Raw genomic sequence first — 17,668 nt, 5'->3', positions numbered from 1 at the left:
AAAGCGGCCTTCACCTCCTGAAGTATGTGTCGGGAAGTACAAGGTCTGGAAAGCCCCATGCGCTGAGCGAAGGTTAGGGGATCCAGCCAGTCTCCCCGGTCATAGTCCAGGAGGTCTCCGACTCTTGTGACCTCTGCCAGGACCAACCTCTGGCGCACCGAGCGGGACTCCGCCACCTGCAAACGGAGCTGGGGGTTGTGTAGCAGGGGCTCCGCGAGGAGATCTGCCCCCTCGGTGGCCGCCACGGACCTGCTCGTTGTAAAGAGTTTCCAGGTCCGGAGGAGGTCCTGGTAGAAGACCGGCAGCCCGGAGAGGTCTCGTGGAAGACCTCTCGGATGGAGATAAAGGAGCTGCCGGTCGTATCGGAGCCCTCGGAAGCGGCGCAGGAAGGCGTGCGCCAGTATGCTCCACGCCGGACTACCTGCACCATAAAGGAGCCTCTGCAGGGTCTGGAGGCGGAAGACATGGACCTGAGTAAGCAGACATTTGAGGCCCTGCCCTCCCTCCTCCACAGGTAGATGGAGAACCCCTGCAGGGACCCAGTGCACTCCTGACCAAAAGAAATCCAGAATCGATGTCCGCAGGTTGGTCAGGAAAGCCGGGGCCGGGACCAGGGTGTTGAGCCGGTACCAAAGCATGGACAGGACTAGTTGATTAAGCACTAACGCTCTCCCTCGAAGGGAGAGGCACTGGAGTAGTCCTGTCCATTTCCGGAGCCGCTCTATCACCCCGCCCTCTAAATTCTGCCAGTTCTCTGGCGGAGAGGGATGCGTGGCAGAAAGGTAAACGCCCAGATAGAGCAGCGGACCCGTGCTCCACCGGATGGCCTGAAGCGCGGGAGGGAGGGAGCTCGCCTGCCGCCAGTCCCCTACCACCAAGCCAGAGCTCTTGACCCAGTTGACCCGCGCAGAGGAGGCTGCTGAATAGATGGCCTGGCAAGCCTCCACTCGCACCAAGTCGCCCGGGTCCTGGACCATGAGGAGCACGTCATCAGCGTACGCCGACAGGACCAGCCACAGCTCCGGCTTGCTCAGCACCAACCCTGTCAACCTTCTTCGGAGGAGACAGAGGAAGGGCTCGATCGCCAGAGCGTACAGCTGGCCTGAGAGGGGGCACCCCTGCCGTACTCCTCGCCCGAAGTTGACCGGTTCGGTCAGGGTCCAGTTGAACCTTACCAGACACTCTGTGGAAGCGTACAGCACCCGGAGAAAGTTCACAAACCTGGGTCCGAAGCCAAACGCCTGCAGAGTGCTCAGCAGATACCCGTGATCCATCCTGTCGAACGCCTTCTCCTGATCTAAGGACAGGAGGGCGAACGACAGACCATCCCTACACCCAAGTTCCAATAGGTCCCGGACCAGATATAGGTTGTCGAAGATGCTGCGGCCCGGGACGGTGTAGGTCTGGTCTGGGTGGACCACGTCCGCCAGCACGGACCCTAGCCTCAGGGAGATGGCTTTTGCCACGATTTTGTAGTCCGTGCTGAGGAGCGAGACGGGACGCCAATTTCGTAAATCGCGGAGGTCCCCCTTCTTCGGCAATAAGGCCAGCACGGCTCGCCTGCACGAAAGAGGGAGGACCCCGCTCTGCAAAGACTCGGCCCAGACGGTGACTAGGTCTGGGCCCAGGATGTCCCAGAACACGCGGTAGAACTCCACGGTCAGCCCGTCCATGCCCGGAGATTTATTGGTGGGCATGCGACGGAGGGCTTCCGAGAACTCGGCCAGAGTGAGAGGCAGCTCTACCCGGTCTCGGTCGCCCACGCTGACCGTCGGGAGCTCCTCCCACAGCACTCTGCAAGCGTTAGGATCGGTCGGCTCCGGGGAGAATAGGCTTGCGTAGAAGGCTCTCGCCCTCTCGCACATCTCCACCGGATCCGTGAGGGGGGGTGCCATCCTCAGTCAGTAGGCATATGATATGTTTCTTAGCCCCCCTCTTTTTTTCCAGGGCGTAGAAGAAGCGGGAGCCGCAATCCATCTCCCGAAGGAGACGGATGCGGGATCGAACAAAGGCACCCCGGGCCCGATGGTCCTCGAGGGCCCGGAGCTCCTCCCGCTTCTCCCGGCACGCTCCGCAGAGGGGTGGATCCTCGGGGCTGGCGGCCAGACGCCTCTCCAGCTCTAAGACCTCCCGTTCCAACTGCTCTATCACTGCATCCCTCCGTCGGCTGGTGCCCCGGGTGTAGTCACGGCAGAAGAGCCGGGCGCGCACCTTCCCTACGTCCCACCACCGCCGTGCCGAGGGAAAGGCACGCCGCTGCCCTCGCCAGGCCAGCCAGAACTCCCGGAAGGACGCCACGAAGCCCGCATCCTCCAGCAAGCTGTTGTTAAAATGCCAATAGGCCGGCCCCGGCCTCTCCACGCAGAGGGAGGCTGTCACGGTGGCTATGTGATGGTCAGAAAATGGGGCCGGCCGGATGCTGGAGGAGTGGGCTCGTGTAAGATGAAAGCGTGATAAATAAATGCGGTCCAACCGGGAGTGGCGCGACCGATGGGCCTCCACCCGGACAAAGGTGAACGTGGAAGTGTCATCCGGGTGGTGGTCGCGCCAGACGTCCACCAGGGAGTGGTGTTCGACTATCTCCTGGAGGACGGCCACGGCGGCCGGGCTCTGCTCGGTTCCCGAGCAGTCCCGTTCCTCAAGGGTGATGTTAAAGTCCCCTCCCAGGACCAGGCACTCCTGAGGATCCAAGGTGCCGAGGAAGGCGGATGCCTGCTGATAGAATTGCAGCCGCTCTGGGCTCGCTGCTGGGGCATAGATGTTGACGAGGTTGACTACGAGCCCCTCCATTTGGACCCGGAGGTGCAGCAGGCGACCCGGCACAGCCTCGGCGACCCCCAGCACCTCGGGCCGTAGGTCGGGGGAGAACAGGGTCGCCACTCCACCCGTATGAACTGTGAGGTGGCTAAAGTAGACCCTGTCTCCCCAATCCAGCCGCCAGCTGTCTTCGGCGGTCGGATCCGTATGGGTCTCCTGCAGGAAAACCACAGAGTACCTCCCCTCTCGAAGGAAGGAGAGCACCTGGGACCTGCGGAGACCCATCTTACAGCCACGGGTGTTCAATGTTGCGATGGTAAAGGGTGCCATGAGGAGGGCTGGGGGGGATCCTCGCCGGCAGGAATGCTCGTGGCTCCCGGCGGGCCGCGCAGCAGTCCGTGACCCACCCCGTAGGTGAGTAAGGAGTCACGGAAGTGGCGGACCCGCTGGTAGGCCGCGGCGCCCTGTCTCCCGGTCCTTTTCCCCTCCCCCATGAGGGCCCTTGCGGCCCGGAGGATTTGATTAAAGTCCCCCCATCGCTGGAGGGCAAGCTGGACTTTGTTGCGGGAGCCACGGATGTCTTCTAGGAACTCCCGCAACTCCTCTCGCAGCGCATGGGGGGCTGGGGTTATGGTCTGGTTGCTTCCCGATGGGGCCCTTGGTACAGCCCCCTGGCCCAGCGGGACGGGCAGACAGGGTGCGGACCCCCGACGGGGCTCTTGATGGGTTGACCTGAATGCTGGGGCGATAGGGGGCGGCGGAGGGAGGATAGCAGCCCCTGGTGGGTCGGGACGGGCAAACACAAAGGCCATTCCCTGGGAGTCATCTGTTGGAAAGGGGAAGGAGACTGTCCCAGGGGTGGCAATAATATCTCGGGAGGTGGGCGGGAGAAGGGCAGGGGCAGGGGTAGAGGTGAGATTCTGGGTCAGGAGAGGGCTCTCACCGATGCCGGGCGCAAGCTGTCTGGTGGATTTGGCAGCCACGGCATCAGGAGGTGGACTTTCTTCTGTAGGGTCCTCTCCCAGAAAGGAGGTCGAATGCTCCTCACCAGCGAGGGATGCCCCTGGTGGCTCAGGTTCCAGCCGCGTGGCACTGGCCGTCGCCTCAACTGGCTCGGTGGCTCTCAGCAGGGTCCGTTCTGCAGCCGGGTTGATGGAGGAGTCCAGGGGCTCCTCGGAGGTGGGAGCAGAAGCAACGGTTAGGGGGAGGGAGTATGGGGAAAGGGGGGCTGGAAAGAAGTCGCCCAGATCAAGGCCCGCTGGCATAGGATCGTCCTCCCCCTGGGTGACCGGGGTCAGACCCAGGGCCTCGATCTCCTCATATATAGAGGGGAAATTATTTTCCGCTACCCCAGGATTCTCCCCACCGGCACCTGACGCGATGGTTACTTTGGGGCACACTGGGGTTTCAGATGGTGCCTCGGGGGTCTTGGAGGGGAGGGACTCCCGTGGAGGGGAGATACCGCCTTCCAGTGCTGCCACGTCTTCCCCAGCTGGCTCTGGTGGGTGGAACACACCCATGGGTAGAGCGGAAGGCTCGGCATCGGTGCCCCCCTTCCTGGTCTTCCGGGGGGCCTCCGCGTCACATGGGAGGAGCGGAGCTCGAGCCTTCCGCTTGCCCCGCTTCCCCTTGACTAGGGCCCAGCCCTCCATGGCATCATCCGGGGGCTGGCTAGCAGGGGTTGTGTCAGGGGGCACAGGCGATGGCTCAGGGACTCGAGGGGGTAACGGTGGGGCAGCACAAGGGAGGAAAGATTCCCCTTGGGGCGGGTCCTCTCCCATGCAGGGCGGTGTCCCTGCCGCACCCTCCTCCACAGGCCTCGCCAGATTGCAAACAGCGGGGGAGGGGTTCTCCTGCTCGTTTGGGCATAGTGGGGGAGGTACCCCTTGGGCCCGAGCGGGAGCAATGGTGGACTGGGAAGGAGGAGGGGCAGTTTCGGGTGCCGGGCAGCCAGGGGCGTCGGCGATGACGGGGCCGGTGTCCTGCCGGGGCTCGGGTGTCCTGGATACCCCTCCTTCCCGGGCCAGGGGGCAGTCCCTCCGGACGTGCCCCATCGCCCGGCAGAGGTAGCACCGGGCCTCCCCCGTGGAATAATGCACCCTGTAATGGGTCCCCTGGTAGGGGACTAGGAAGGACCCCTCCAGTGCCTCTCCGTCGCGCGCCGCTGGCGGCAGTTGAAGATGCACTTGCCGGCGGAACGAGAGGACGTGACGGAGGGCGGGGTCTTTGCAGCCCAACGGGAGAGGGCTGATGACAGAGATGGGCTTTCCCAAGGTAGAAAGGGCGGGTAACAGGGCGACATTGGGGAGAAAGGGAGGGACGGAGGTCAGGACCAGGCGGACGCCCAGGTCCTCTAGCGGCTCTAAGGGGACGAACACGCCCCCGACCGCCAGGCCCTTCTCCACTGCCTCCTGGGCGGCGGCCTCCGATGCTAAGAAGAAGACGACCTTGCCATACATTTTGGAGGCCGCCACAATGGCCGTGGGCCCCACCACCCTCGCCAACGCCCGCACATAGGTCTCCACGTGGGGCGAGGCGGGCACCAGGAGGCAACGGATGCCGTGCTTCCTGGTCATGGTGGGAAAGGGGCCCCGGCCGCTATAGATGGTATCGGAGGCGGTGGGCTGGAGAAATGACGTAGCGGCAGGCGAAGGGGCTGCCGCCACCTGGGCGTATGCTCTGGGGGCCGGGGGAGGGACACCTGCAGAGCTGGTGGAGGGAACAGCGAGGAGGGGCGCCCCAGCTGGAGATGGGGCCGGGGCATCGGGGGCAGCCCCTGCCATGGAGGGCCTGGTCTTTTTAGCGGGGCCCTTCCCCTTCTTCTTCCCCTGGCCCTTCCCGCCGGCTGGGAGGACTCCCCCCAAATCTGAGGGGGTGATAGACGTGGCAGCAGTGGAGGTCACCCCGGTGCCCGTCGCTTCTGGTGCCCCAGCGGGCGCGATGGCAGATGGTTTGGCAGCGGACGTAGAAGCTTGGGGGGGTGACAGAGGGGCAGGCGGGGGAGGGAGAGCTCGGGCTACTGGAGAGGTCTCACCCGTCTCATCCCCCGCCATCATGAGCAAGGAGGAAAGGGGGATACCAAAAGGAGGAGGGAAGAGGGGAAACAGGTCGACCACTCCTCCCCGCTAGGCTGCAGGCAGGGGAGGAGGGCACCAAAAGGGGTGGGCTGGACGGGGGGCAATCAGGGGTTAGGGGTCAGTCATCGACACAAGGTGGAATTCCGGCTCCTCTTGGTGCACTATGGGGGGGATTCAACAATATTGAAGGTGCAGTGAAGAGGGTTGCAACTGAAATGGGGAGTTGCACAAGCGCATAGGAGGGGCATGGGCACATGGAGGGAGGGGCTAAGCGGTCTGGGGGTAGAACAGGGAAACCAAGGGGCTAGCTTCAGAGGCTGGGGCGGGGCAAACAAACAAAGGCTGCAGAAGGAAATGGGCGGGGCAGGCAAACAAACTGAAGCTAGTAAGGGGGGCTGGAGCAAAAGAGGAGGCAAAGCAAGTGGCAAATGGGGCAGGTAGTAAAGGGCAAAGCTGGGGGGTAGGCAGTCCAGGGGGGGCACATGTGCCCATGTGCACTTGCACAAGTCTTTTTTAGCTGGCTGCTGCTTCTGGCTCAAAGGGTGGAAATAGGGCGTGGCAAGCCAAGCAAGCAGCTGAGTCCAGAGGCAGGAGCTGAGGCAGATGGTATACAGCCAGTGGGGGTGGTGGAGGGGGCAGCGGTGGTAGTAATAGTGGTGGGGGTTGGGGGGGACACACAGATGGATCAGGGGGCAGCTCCACGCCACACCCCCGGTGTCCCTACAAACACAGTCAAAACCCCCACCACAAGAGCACAGTTTGAAAAATTACTCAGTCTTAGGGCCCCCTCCACGGTGGTCTGCAAAGTCTCTAGGTGCTGCCCCACTGGCAGATGATCCTCTTCTTCTCCTCCTCGGGCTTCAGCAGCTCCAGGCAGCGGCCTCTGCAGCAGCAGCAGCTCCAGGAACTCCAGGTGGTCGTCCAGGCAGGCAGAATGGACCCCTCTCAGGTGGTGGTGGTGGTGGTGGTGTCCACAACAGCAGTGGCTGGGGTCCCTCACTCCTCCTCTCTGGGGAGTGGGCTAGCAGCCCCCCCGGGGCTGCAGTTGGAGCAGTAGCAGCACCCAAGAGTGGGGGGTCCAGCAAGCAGGTAGCAGAGAACGGGGTGGGGGTGTCTGGCCCAGCCAGGGGAGCAGCTGGAGTAGCAGGGAGAGCTTAGGGCCTAGTAGCAGCAGGAGTAGCAGCTTCCCACCTTCCTCCAAGCTAGAAGGCTATGGGAGAGTCGTGGGAGAGAGAGAGGTTAGCTCCACACTAAACAAATCCCTGGTACCAGGATAAGTGAAATAGCAGCTGCTCCAGGTCAATTAAGACACCTGGGGCCAATTAAGAACTTTCCAGAAGGCAGGGAGAATGCTGTGTTGATTGGGTCACTTGAAGCCAATCAGGGGCTGGCTGAAACTAGTTAAAAGCCTCCCAATCAGTCAGGTGGGGGTGCATGTCAGGAGCTGTGGGAAGAAGTTGTGTTGTTGGAGAGGCTGAGTAGTACACACCATATCAGGCACAAGGAAGGAGGCCCTGAGGTAAGGGTGAAGTGGAGCTTGAGGAAGTGAGGGCTGCTGTGGGGGAAGTAGCCCAGGGAATTGTACATGTCATGTTTCTAAAAGGTCAGCTACCATAGCTGATACTATTAGGGTCCCTGGGCTGGAGCCCGGAGTAGAGGGTGGGCCCAGGCTCTCCTCCCCTGACCTTTGCCCCCTGGTTAATCACTGAGACTGGGAGACAACAGAGACTGTGCAAGGAAGGATAACTTCTCCTCACCTCCCTCGCTGGCTTATGATGAAAATGGCTCAGTAGACTGTGACCCTTGTCTCTAGAGAAAGAAGGGTTACGTGGCGGGTCACAGTGAGCCTCTGAGGCTAGCGAAATCTGCCAGGAAACGCGGGACCCACGGAGGCAAGGACAGAGCTTTGTCATAATAGGCATATAAAAATTAGGAAGAGAGCTGAAGCAAACCTCCAAATAAAACTCCCATGAACTTCAGACATTTGGATCTGGATCTGAACTACACATCTCAGGCCTTCTCCAACATATCTGGGAGGAAACAAAAAAGAACAGGTAAGTGCACAAGTGCCATTATTGGATGGTGTAGCCCACTCTCCTTGGACTGTCTGGCCAGCTCCTAGAGCTCACGCAGGAAGTGTAGCATAGCCCCACCTCTTTCTTGTCTTGCCTTTGGGTTGGATATCACCTTCTGGGATACAAAGTGGGAGCAGCCCCTTGCGTTCATGAGCATAGGGAGTGTCATTGTCCCTAGCCTTTGAGCAGGCTGGGGGTATGTAGGGGAGAAAGACTCCTTGCACCTTCCCCCACACGGATGAAGGCCTGGTGCAATCTGACCCTTAATAATCCCCACAATCCTCCTTGTTCCCTTATATGCAATTATTAAGAAATATCATAACCATATGGAACTATCTTTTAGTACCAGTAGCAAAGCTTTTGAAAATGCTATCCCCCAATAGGCCTAAAGAATTACCTTAGGGGAAGAAAACCCAGAAGTTAGACCAGATGATATTTCTTTGTGTTTCATTTTACTACACTATTTTTTTGACTTGGTAGCAATGTTGTATATAGAGGCAGTGTACTTTTGTGTCAAGTTTCCTGGCATGTCACAAAAAGTCAATTTTGTCTGTTGTTCAATAGTATATCCCTTAAAATAGAAAGCAACAACATATACATTATATAGGAAATAGAGAGAGAGAGAGAGAGACCGCATATGCTGTTATATTCATATTTAATTATTGTGAATGCTGGAAGTGAGTGCATGTTAAACAAATGGGAAAATTAGCATGCATGCAAATTAATAACCCAACATTAACCAATATTTTTATACCTCCCCTCCCTTTATGATTTCTGGTTGGAATTTTACAGGGGTAAACATATTTACTATTAGCTTCCCAGCATTTGGATTTTTATTTCAAATAACGCCTCTACCAAGTAAGCTACAATGAAATTTTACACAGTGGATATTTGGGGCCAGATCCTCCTCTGGTGTAAATGGGCACAACTTCATTAAAGTCCATTGAACTTGCACTCTGCACTGGAGGAGGATCTGGCCCTTATAAAATGGCATTTGTAATAGTCTCCACACTAGGAGTCAGCCCTGCAATCTCTGCATTATGTGAATAATCACCACTTATGCAAGGAGACTAACAAATTTATTAGAGCATAAGCTTTCGTGAGCTACAGCTCACTTCATCGGATGCATTTTTATCATACACACTGTAAGGAGAGTGATCACTTAAGATAAGCCATCACCAGCAGCAGGGGGGGAAAGGAGGAAAATCTTTCATGGTGACAAGCAAGGTAGGCTATTTCCAGCAGTTAACAAGAACATCTGAGGAACAGTGCCAGCAATGCCCCTCTGCCATGTACATTGGCCAAACTGGACAAGTCTCTACGTAAAAGAATAAACGGACACAAATCAGACGTCAAGAATTATAACATTCAAAAACCAGTCGGAGAACACTTCAATCTCTCCGGTCACTCGATTACAGACCTGAGGGTGGCTATCCTTCAACAAAAAAACTTCAAAAACAGACTCCAACGAGAGATTGCTGAATTGGAATTAATTTGCAAACTGGATACAATTAACTTAGGCTTGAATAGAGACTGGGAATGGATGAGTCATTACACAAAGTAAAACTATTTCCCCATGTTATTTCTCCCCCCACCCCACCCCCCACTGTTCCTCAGATGTTCTTGTTAACTGCTGGAAATAGCCTACCTTGCTTGTCACCATGAAAGGTTTTCCTCCTTTCCCCCTCCGCTGCTGATGATGGCTCATCTTAAGTGATCACTCTCCTTACAGTGTGTATGATAAAACCCATTGTTTCATGTTCTCTGTGTGTGTATATCAATCTCCCCACTGTATTTTCCACCAGATGCATCCAATGAAGTGAGCTGTAGCTCACGAAAGCTTATGCTCCAATAAATTTTAGTCTCTAAGGTGCCACAAGTACTCCTTTTCTTTTTGTGAATACAGACTAACACGGCTGCTACTCTGAAACCTGTCAGATAAGGATGTCCTTGGGGAATGGAGAGCTCAGACAGAGCTCAGATAAGCTCTCAGCTTATCCTCTGCAGATGCATGGAACCCACCTCTCACTCAGAGAGGTGAGATCCTTAACAAGACAGAGGGACTGCTTGATACTGCCCCTTCTCAGAGACACCTTCTCCCAGCCAGGGGGACAGAAATGGTAGCTGGAGCTGAGTAACCACCTGCCATGATTCAGAGTAAACTCCACATTCTCAAGATCACAGAGATTCAGTGAGATAAATCTACTGTAATACTGCTTTGTGTACCCTCTTGTCTAGCTGGAGTCCCTAATGTGTGGTAATGGCCCCCTCAGCTACAAGTTAGCCAATATCTGCTGGCATAAGAGGGCTGTAAAATGAAAGGAACAGATGTATGGGCATGTCTGAGGAACAGGGAGGGTGATAGGAGCGCATTTGTGCTCCAGCTATTCTCAGCTGCTGTGATGGCCCCTTGGGAGTCATTGCAGCTGAGTGTAAGTTACAGCAGCTTTCAGGCTGCTCAAGCAAAAACTAGATCAGTCTATCACTGACCCCAGAGAGCTGCAAAGATGTCAGACAAACCCTTAGGGCTTCCCCACACTGCTCCAAGCCTGAGAACTGGGGCCCAAGCTTACCACTCTGCTTTGGCCCCTTTGTCTGTTCTCCTATTGCAAACAAGGCTGACCATTGGTGTGGGGGAATCTCTGGCTGTTGGAGGGCTGACATGAAACTTCTTGCAATTGTGTTCCTTCATACCATCCTCCTCCATTCACTGGATAGAGGAGTCACGGCTGGAGTTTAGTTGACTTTAGTGATATTCAGTTGGCAGAGCAGTCCTCTAGGGCCATAACCAACCAGATGTAGCTTACAGTAACCCTGAGGAAGCTCAACATTGCAGTAGGGCAAAAACGGCTCCAAATAGGCTTCAGGATCATCAAGCCACAAATAGCACCTTGGTGTTCCTCTCTCCTCTGCCGGCGATCCCCCTTCCCCCAACTGTGCCCAGTTTGAAGCCACTATAGTACTAGCTCACTTATGTGTAAGGGAGATCCACTCCAGGGGAGTGATTTGGGAGCAAAACTAATAATATAAACCCCACAAATATAACCTATTTCCAACAGACTTTTGCATAGTTTTCTATTTTCAGTTTCTTAGACCTATTTAGTTTTAAAAGACATTTGAGATGGACTGCCCATCTTCTGTGTGGTATGTCACTCACTGTTGTCTAAACAAATGGTGTGTAACACACTCTGGAAGAGCTCCGATTGACACAAAGCACAGCAGTCTGTCAGTTTAACACATCAGCTCACTACTCCACTCTACACTGATTCTCCACTGAATTTAGAGTGCAGTACAGAGTCTCTGTCCCGGTATTCAAAGCCCCCTATAATATTGACCAAAACTTATCTGGAAGGCCACCTCTTTCTCCATGGTCATAGCCTCCCATGACAGGTACGTTCTACTGAAACCATCAGTCAATGAGTACAGGTTCACGAATGTCTGCCAGTGAGTGCCTTGTCTAGGAGAGACAAAAATGACTATAGATTTCACTGTGTTTGGAACTAAATGCAAAAATCATTTCTTTAGCTTAGCTTTCTCTCAGTAAGTTTTACACAATACACAGAAATCCAACTATTTATCTTACAGAATGGGAAGGGGATAAAAGTGTGTGAGAGGGGGTTGTTAGTTCTATTTTTAATTATTTGAAGTGCTCAGATCCTATATCGACATAGATAAGGTTACCCAGAAATCTGAGTATGCGGTATTAGGGTGCAAATCCTAAGAAGAGAAACTATTGTTCTTTCCTGGCATTATTGAAAGGGTCAGATTGGCTTTTGGGCATATTTACTATTTGTTGACCTGGGTATTGTAGCAATTACATGGAACTTGGAGAGAAGAGCACAGGTTGCAAGAGAAGAGTTTGGAGGAAGCACCAGGAAGTCAGTCTGTGTGCACATGGCTAGAATGCTAGCTACAGTTGCATTGTCTCTGTAAATAGTTCTCTTAAAAAAAAGCTAGTTTAGTTTTACAAGCATGGAATCCTTCCATTGTTACCCAGCATGAGATTCAGAAAGATTCTACTTAACCTGGCTAGCTACAAGTGTAGTGGTCATTTTGGTTGTGATTGTTATTTTCATTACAAAAATTCTCTTAAGACTTCCTTGTTGTGGATAGGTTTATTTTAAAGATGTCCATCGAGGAGACTTATAATTAAAATAATGCTGAATGGCACAGTATGAGTTTAAAGGAAACCATAGTTGATGAGATGTCTGTCAATTATTTGCATGTGATAGGGATTTTATTCAGTTTCTTAAAAAAATATTAATGTAACACTTTTTCGTCATAGAGGTTACATGTCCAAATCAACTTGTGGGTGAAAACAATAAAACATTTTCCCATGTTTTTTCTCTTAAGCTATTTTAGTTCACTCTTATAACAGGAATGATTTTCAGATTGTCAGGATAAAGAAGAAATAAGAAAATGATTATGTATCAGTTTTAAATAAGTGCAAAAATGCATAGAATGGCTGTGCACTCTTCATTGTAGGCGGCATGAGAATCTCATCTTTTTGCTCAGCATCGTATGCTTAATCAGAGAATAATTGAGTCCAACAATTCCGTTCTGCATAATGGTAACCCCTGGAAACAAATCAGTGACACACAGTTTATTAGATTGTTCAGGAGCAGCTGAAATGGTACAAAATATGCATGAACCATACTATGTGCTCCACTTGGAGTGGTCTGCTTCTGGTCTTCCAGAAAAGTTGTTATAAACACGAAAGTTAGAAGATACCAGGTTGACTTTAAGCCAAACTCTGCATCAGCTATTCAAATGAAAGATGGATAGTTTAGTGGATTGACAAAGGGTGTGGGGCCCTTCACTTGATTTAGGTCCAAGGTGAATGAAAATTATTAGTCTCCAACGGACGATGGGTGAATTATTTGAAACAAATGGATGATGTGATCAGTTCAGGTTCCAAGGAGCAAGTGTCTACATCAAAAAAGACACCATCGATATTATCACCATTGGTGACCCTTTCAGTAGAGAGGCCAAAATCTGAATAGGACTAGAGACTGAGCTACTCTCTCAGCTCCAGAGATGAGTCCTCCTGAACTGGCTTGAGCCACTTTAGGAACTTTTGAAAATTTTACCCAAAGTGACTTTTGACCCGAAGTCCCATTTTCAAAAGCGGCTTATGCTCTTTGGAGCCTAATTCTCATTCAAAGTTATGAGCTGTAGGCTCATAAGTGCCCAAGTCACTTCTGAAAATGGGACTTGGGTGCTTTTGAAAAAATTACCCTTTATTATTATTTTGTTAGTTTGGTTCTGAAAAACTGGCTTGAAACTGTCCAAGGCAGAAGATAAAAGACTGTCACTGCTTCAAACGGCATGTAATCTAACAGAAAGGCATAGATGACAAGAGTCATTAGGAAGACCAGAAGAGAGAATAAGTTACTTTGAGGAGGCATCTTTCCCAGACTCCTCTAAAATAAAGTCTACATGCTATGTACAGTCAAAACTTACAGCTTTCAAGGGTCTGGCTTTATTAACCAAGACTCTAATAATAAGAATTCAAACTTTAGTTCAAATCTTCTCCCCAATCCTGACCTTCTAGGATCCTACCCCAGGTCCATGCAGCTCATACCCTAGAACTTCTCTCTCTAGAGAGAGACTCCCATTTCCTCTATATATAGTTGGGATAATGAGCCCTCTGCCTCAGTGAGTCAGCAGAACCCATGTTTCCTTTTCACAACAAGACCAACAGAGTGAGGCTTCAGGCATGTACTTCCAGCCTGAAATAGTCACATTTTAGAAATGCACAGCCTGTGGGCATGATAAAGAGAAGTTAGGTTTTAGGAAAATTTAAATTAGGAGAGGATGGTGGCTTGGGAAACAAGGTTTGGGAGGTCACTTCTTGCTTGGGGTAGCACAGAAAAGGGCACAGAGACAGGAATAGGAGAAGGAAGTGAATGGGGCATCAAAAGAGGTCTCATTGGAGAGGCCTTGGAGATGTGGTGAGATAAGACCTACCATGTAATTTAGGACAGTAGGGCATTATGGGCAAACTTGCACTACCACTGCCCATGTAGTATCTGTTCTGCTGTCTCAAACAACAGTACGTCTGTACTAGGTCTGCTGCATTCAGGGCCCTCTGGGTCCAGAGAGAGAAAGAGAGAGTGCAGGGTTGTCAGAATTACCTTTGGACAAGAACTTCTTACAATAAAGAACGAAGCTAGAGTGGAGGCCGGTAAAGTACTCACTGGCATCTATGCTTGTCAACAGAGATTGGCAGGGCAACATTTTCATACAAGGAAACAAAACTACCATGGTCAATATGAGAAATATGATGATTCCTTATTAGAGCATTTCAATTTGCTTTGTGAGAAACTCATAAAAGATGCTCCTTGCTAATTGTGATTGGCTTCACTTTTAATATTGCTCTACAAAAGCACATTATACCAGAGAACCCAGATCACCCTCCTTCTGGATTCATTTTATAATGCACTGAATCAAACTAACTGGCTTTATAGATAAACTCACTCAATGTCCCACATCAACCCTTAGCTTCAGGGGGCTGTGTCTACACTAGGTAATTTTACCAAAACTTTACCTCCAAATAGCACCAGCATATTAACTGACAGAGCTGCATTGATGCTAACCCTACAGGTGGGCATGGGTGAGCCAGGATTGTCTTGACTGAACTAAATCAAGCTTAATCCCTGGATTAGTTCCTCTAGTACATGAACTCACCCTTGTCTATTTTTAGGGGTCAGCACTTCTGCCGCTAGTTACACAGATTGCTGAATTGGGGCCATAGGCGCTGACTCCGTGGGTGCTCCGCAAGGCTGGAGAACCCATGGAAAAAATTAGTGGGTGCTTAGCACCCATTGGCAGCCAAGCTCCTCCCCTCCCCCCAGCGCCTCCTGCCCATCAGCGGGAGGCGGGGTGGGGTGGGACCTTGGGGAAAGGAGTGGAGTGGGAGAGAGGCCAGGGGAGAGGTGGGGTAGGTGTGGGGGCTTGGAGGAAGGGGGAGAGTTAGGGCGGGCTTGGGGCAGAGGCGGGGGTCAAGCACCCCTCTCCCCCCGCCCCTGTGTAGAGAGGAAGTTGGTGCTATGCATCAAAGTGCACTACAGAACTTGTAGTGCATGGCAGCGTGGGCCACATGACAACTTAGTGCACGGCAAACTAGCATGCTATATATTTACACCCTCGCTTGTTGTGTGCTAAGGCTCAGTATAGACAACCTCTTAGTCTCTTTCTTTCCTTGTACCTTTCAGAAACCTAAATTCAGTTCAGACCTTTAAAATATTTAAGAGGCTTAGCAGAGATTTCAGACACTCTTGATAAATTGAATTTCTGATCTACACGGATCCATTTAATCAAAATGGTGTATTGGGTAAGTAGGAAGATCAGCCAGCAGGAGACATCCAAAGAAGCTACATCTTAAATGCCCTGGGAAAACTTATCGGAGGGCAGGAGAATGCAAACTGCAAAAATGCAGTTACTCCAGTCCTCAAGCCAGTGAAATATTTTTCAAGGCATCATAAAAATCTCCTAGACTAATATTTAAAGAAGTGATTAACAAGGCAAAAGCGTTTCTCGGTTTTTATATCTACAGAGATAATTAATGAGACTTTCTAACGGCGGAGTGAACAAGTGAGGAGTCAGATATACACCTGCCTCCTGGAATAACTTCCACAGTCTGCTGAGTCAGCTGAAGTTCCTGTTGCCACAGTGAATTCTATTTTTAGAAATGTCCAGCACATTCTGCAAACCATTTTGTGAGTTCGTTTCACCTATGATGCTAAAACAACATCTGGCCTGACCCTGGGCAGTTCTGCATACCAGATAATTAATGTTTTAGCAATAGTTATATGGTGGAAGATGCTTTAAGTCTTTTAAAAATAGGAGCAAGTATACTGTAGTCAAGGAGACAGTAATCTCATACGATGCAGAAATGAAAGTGCAGTTTTTAAGTGTCTTCTTACAGGCAACACATAGGCTATGCCATTGAATTTTTAATGATATCTTTTTTTCTCTTTTTAATTCTTGGTTTAGGTTCTATGGCATGCATTGGTGCTGATGTATTTATTCATTATATTTGATTTTCTGTACAGAGCCTGCCTGGAGTGCCTTGAGGGAGTGTGGGAAGAGGTGTTTTATAAATAATATTAGCATCAAATTAGTCATTAGTCAACAACATCTCATAAATGTGTTGACCCTTTTAGTAAATTAAACAGCTCTAATCCAAATGAGAAAATTAAAGTGAATACACAAATGCTGTAGAAATGTATCAAGTATTTCAATGAATTACTTGAATCAGTGTCTCACTACTGGGAGTTATAATAATTCTTCTAAACAAAACCTCTTTGGACAGTGATTTTGGAAAACAGTTGTAGAGAATTCATTGCATTGACTCTCTTGTGTGTGTTGTCCAAGGGCATTATTGGCTAGCTGAGGCCCTGATTTAATCAGCCGGATACATAAGTACATGCTTAATTGTGAGCATATAAGTATTCCCATCAGCTTTAAAGATACTACTCATGTGGTTAACCTAGGCTTGTGCTTAGGTGCCTTGCTGTACTTGGGTCTTTGGCCCAGATCCACAAAGATATTTATCCATCTAACTTCTAGATTTAGGTGCCTACATCTCTTTTTAGGCACCACTGTATCCACAACACTCTTGCTCAGCTGCCATGTAACCCTGTAGTTTCATAAACATACTTCGTTCTAAGGTTTTGCAGTAAAAATTCCCTAGGCATTCATGTTTCTGCCCTTGGGCATGTGCGCTGACACCTATCTTGTGTCTAAGCCCCAGCACATTCCACAAGCCAGGGGAGATGGGTGCTCCTCCACCTAACTCATATGCAGGGCCTGATCCAACGGGCATACTCAGAGGCCACTTAGATTTACAAAACTGATGTTGTGGGGGAATCCTTCCCTAATCTTTAGTGCAGTGGTTATGGTACTCACTCAGTAGCTGGGAGGCCCCCACTTCAAGTTTCATCTCTGCCAGACAAGGGATTTGAAGGAGGATCTGCTATGGATATTTCTCAATTTCACCAATTGGATTTGTTCTACTTTAAATTAAATATTAATAGGGCCAGAGACAGCATGAATGACTACGGTGAAGGCAATCACCTGAGAGATGGCAGCTCCCTGTTCAAATCCCTTCTCATTAGGCAGAGGGTGGACTCGAACCAGGAATCTCCCACAGCCTGAGTATGTACTCCTGCCAGTGAGTTAAAAGTTATAAAGTAGCATCTGATGGTCTCTGAGCACATCTACAGGATCCAGCCCTGATGATGAGGAGAGGGTGACCAGATGTCCCAATTTTATAGGGACTGTCCTGATATTTGGAGATTTTTCTTACATAGGTGCCTATTACCCCCCACACTCTGTCCTGATTTTTCATACTTGCTATCTGGTCACCCTAGATGAGGAGCACATATCTTCCCTCAGCTTCTGGATCACTAGCAAAAATAGGCTCCTCCCTGCAGCCTGGACTCCATGAAAGGGCCAAGATTTAGCACACATCCCTCTTGTCAACATCTCCCATTGGCTAGTGTAGGCTGCTCTCCACCTCACTTGCTGGCTTTTGTGACTCACATTTTAAGGTGTCTCTCGCTCCCATTCATTTTATAGGAGCCGTCATTGTTCCTGTGATTTTTCTAGGTGCATAAAAAGTTAATCATTGTAACACTGAGCATTGTAACACCTAAGTTCATCTATGATCTGGGTCTTTGTGCCTAAATCCTGTGATTCATGTTTTTTCTCTCATGTTGTGTCTAATGAATTTTCAGCTTGTGAAGCATACTG

Source organism: Dermochelys coriacea, chromosome 2 (assembly GCF_009764565.3).
Source record: "Dermochelys coriacea isolate rDerCor1 chromosome 2, rDerCor1.pri.v4, whole genome shotgun sequence".
In the NCBI taxonomy this organism is placed as follows: domain Eukaryota; kingdom Metazoa; phylum Chordata; order Testudines; family Dermochelyidae; genus Dermochelys; species Dermochelys coriacea.
The sequence above is the reverse complement of the archived record's forward strand: the minus strand, read 5'-3'. Positions refer to the sequence as shown.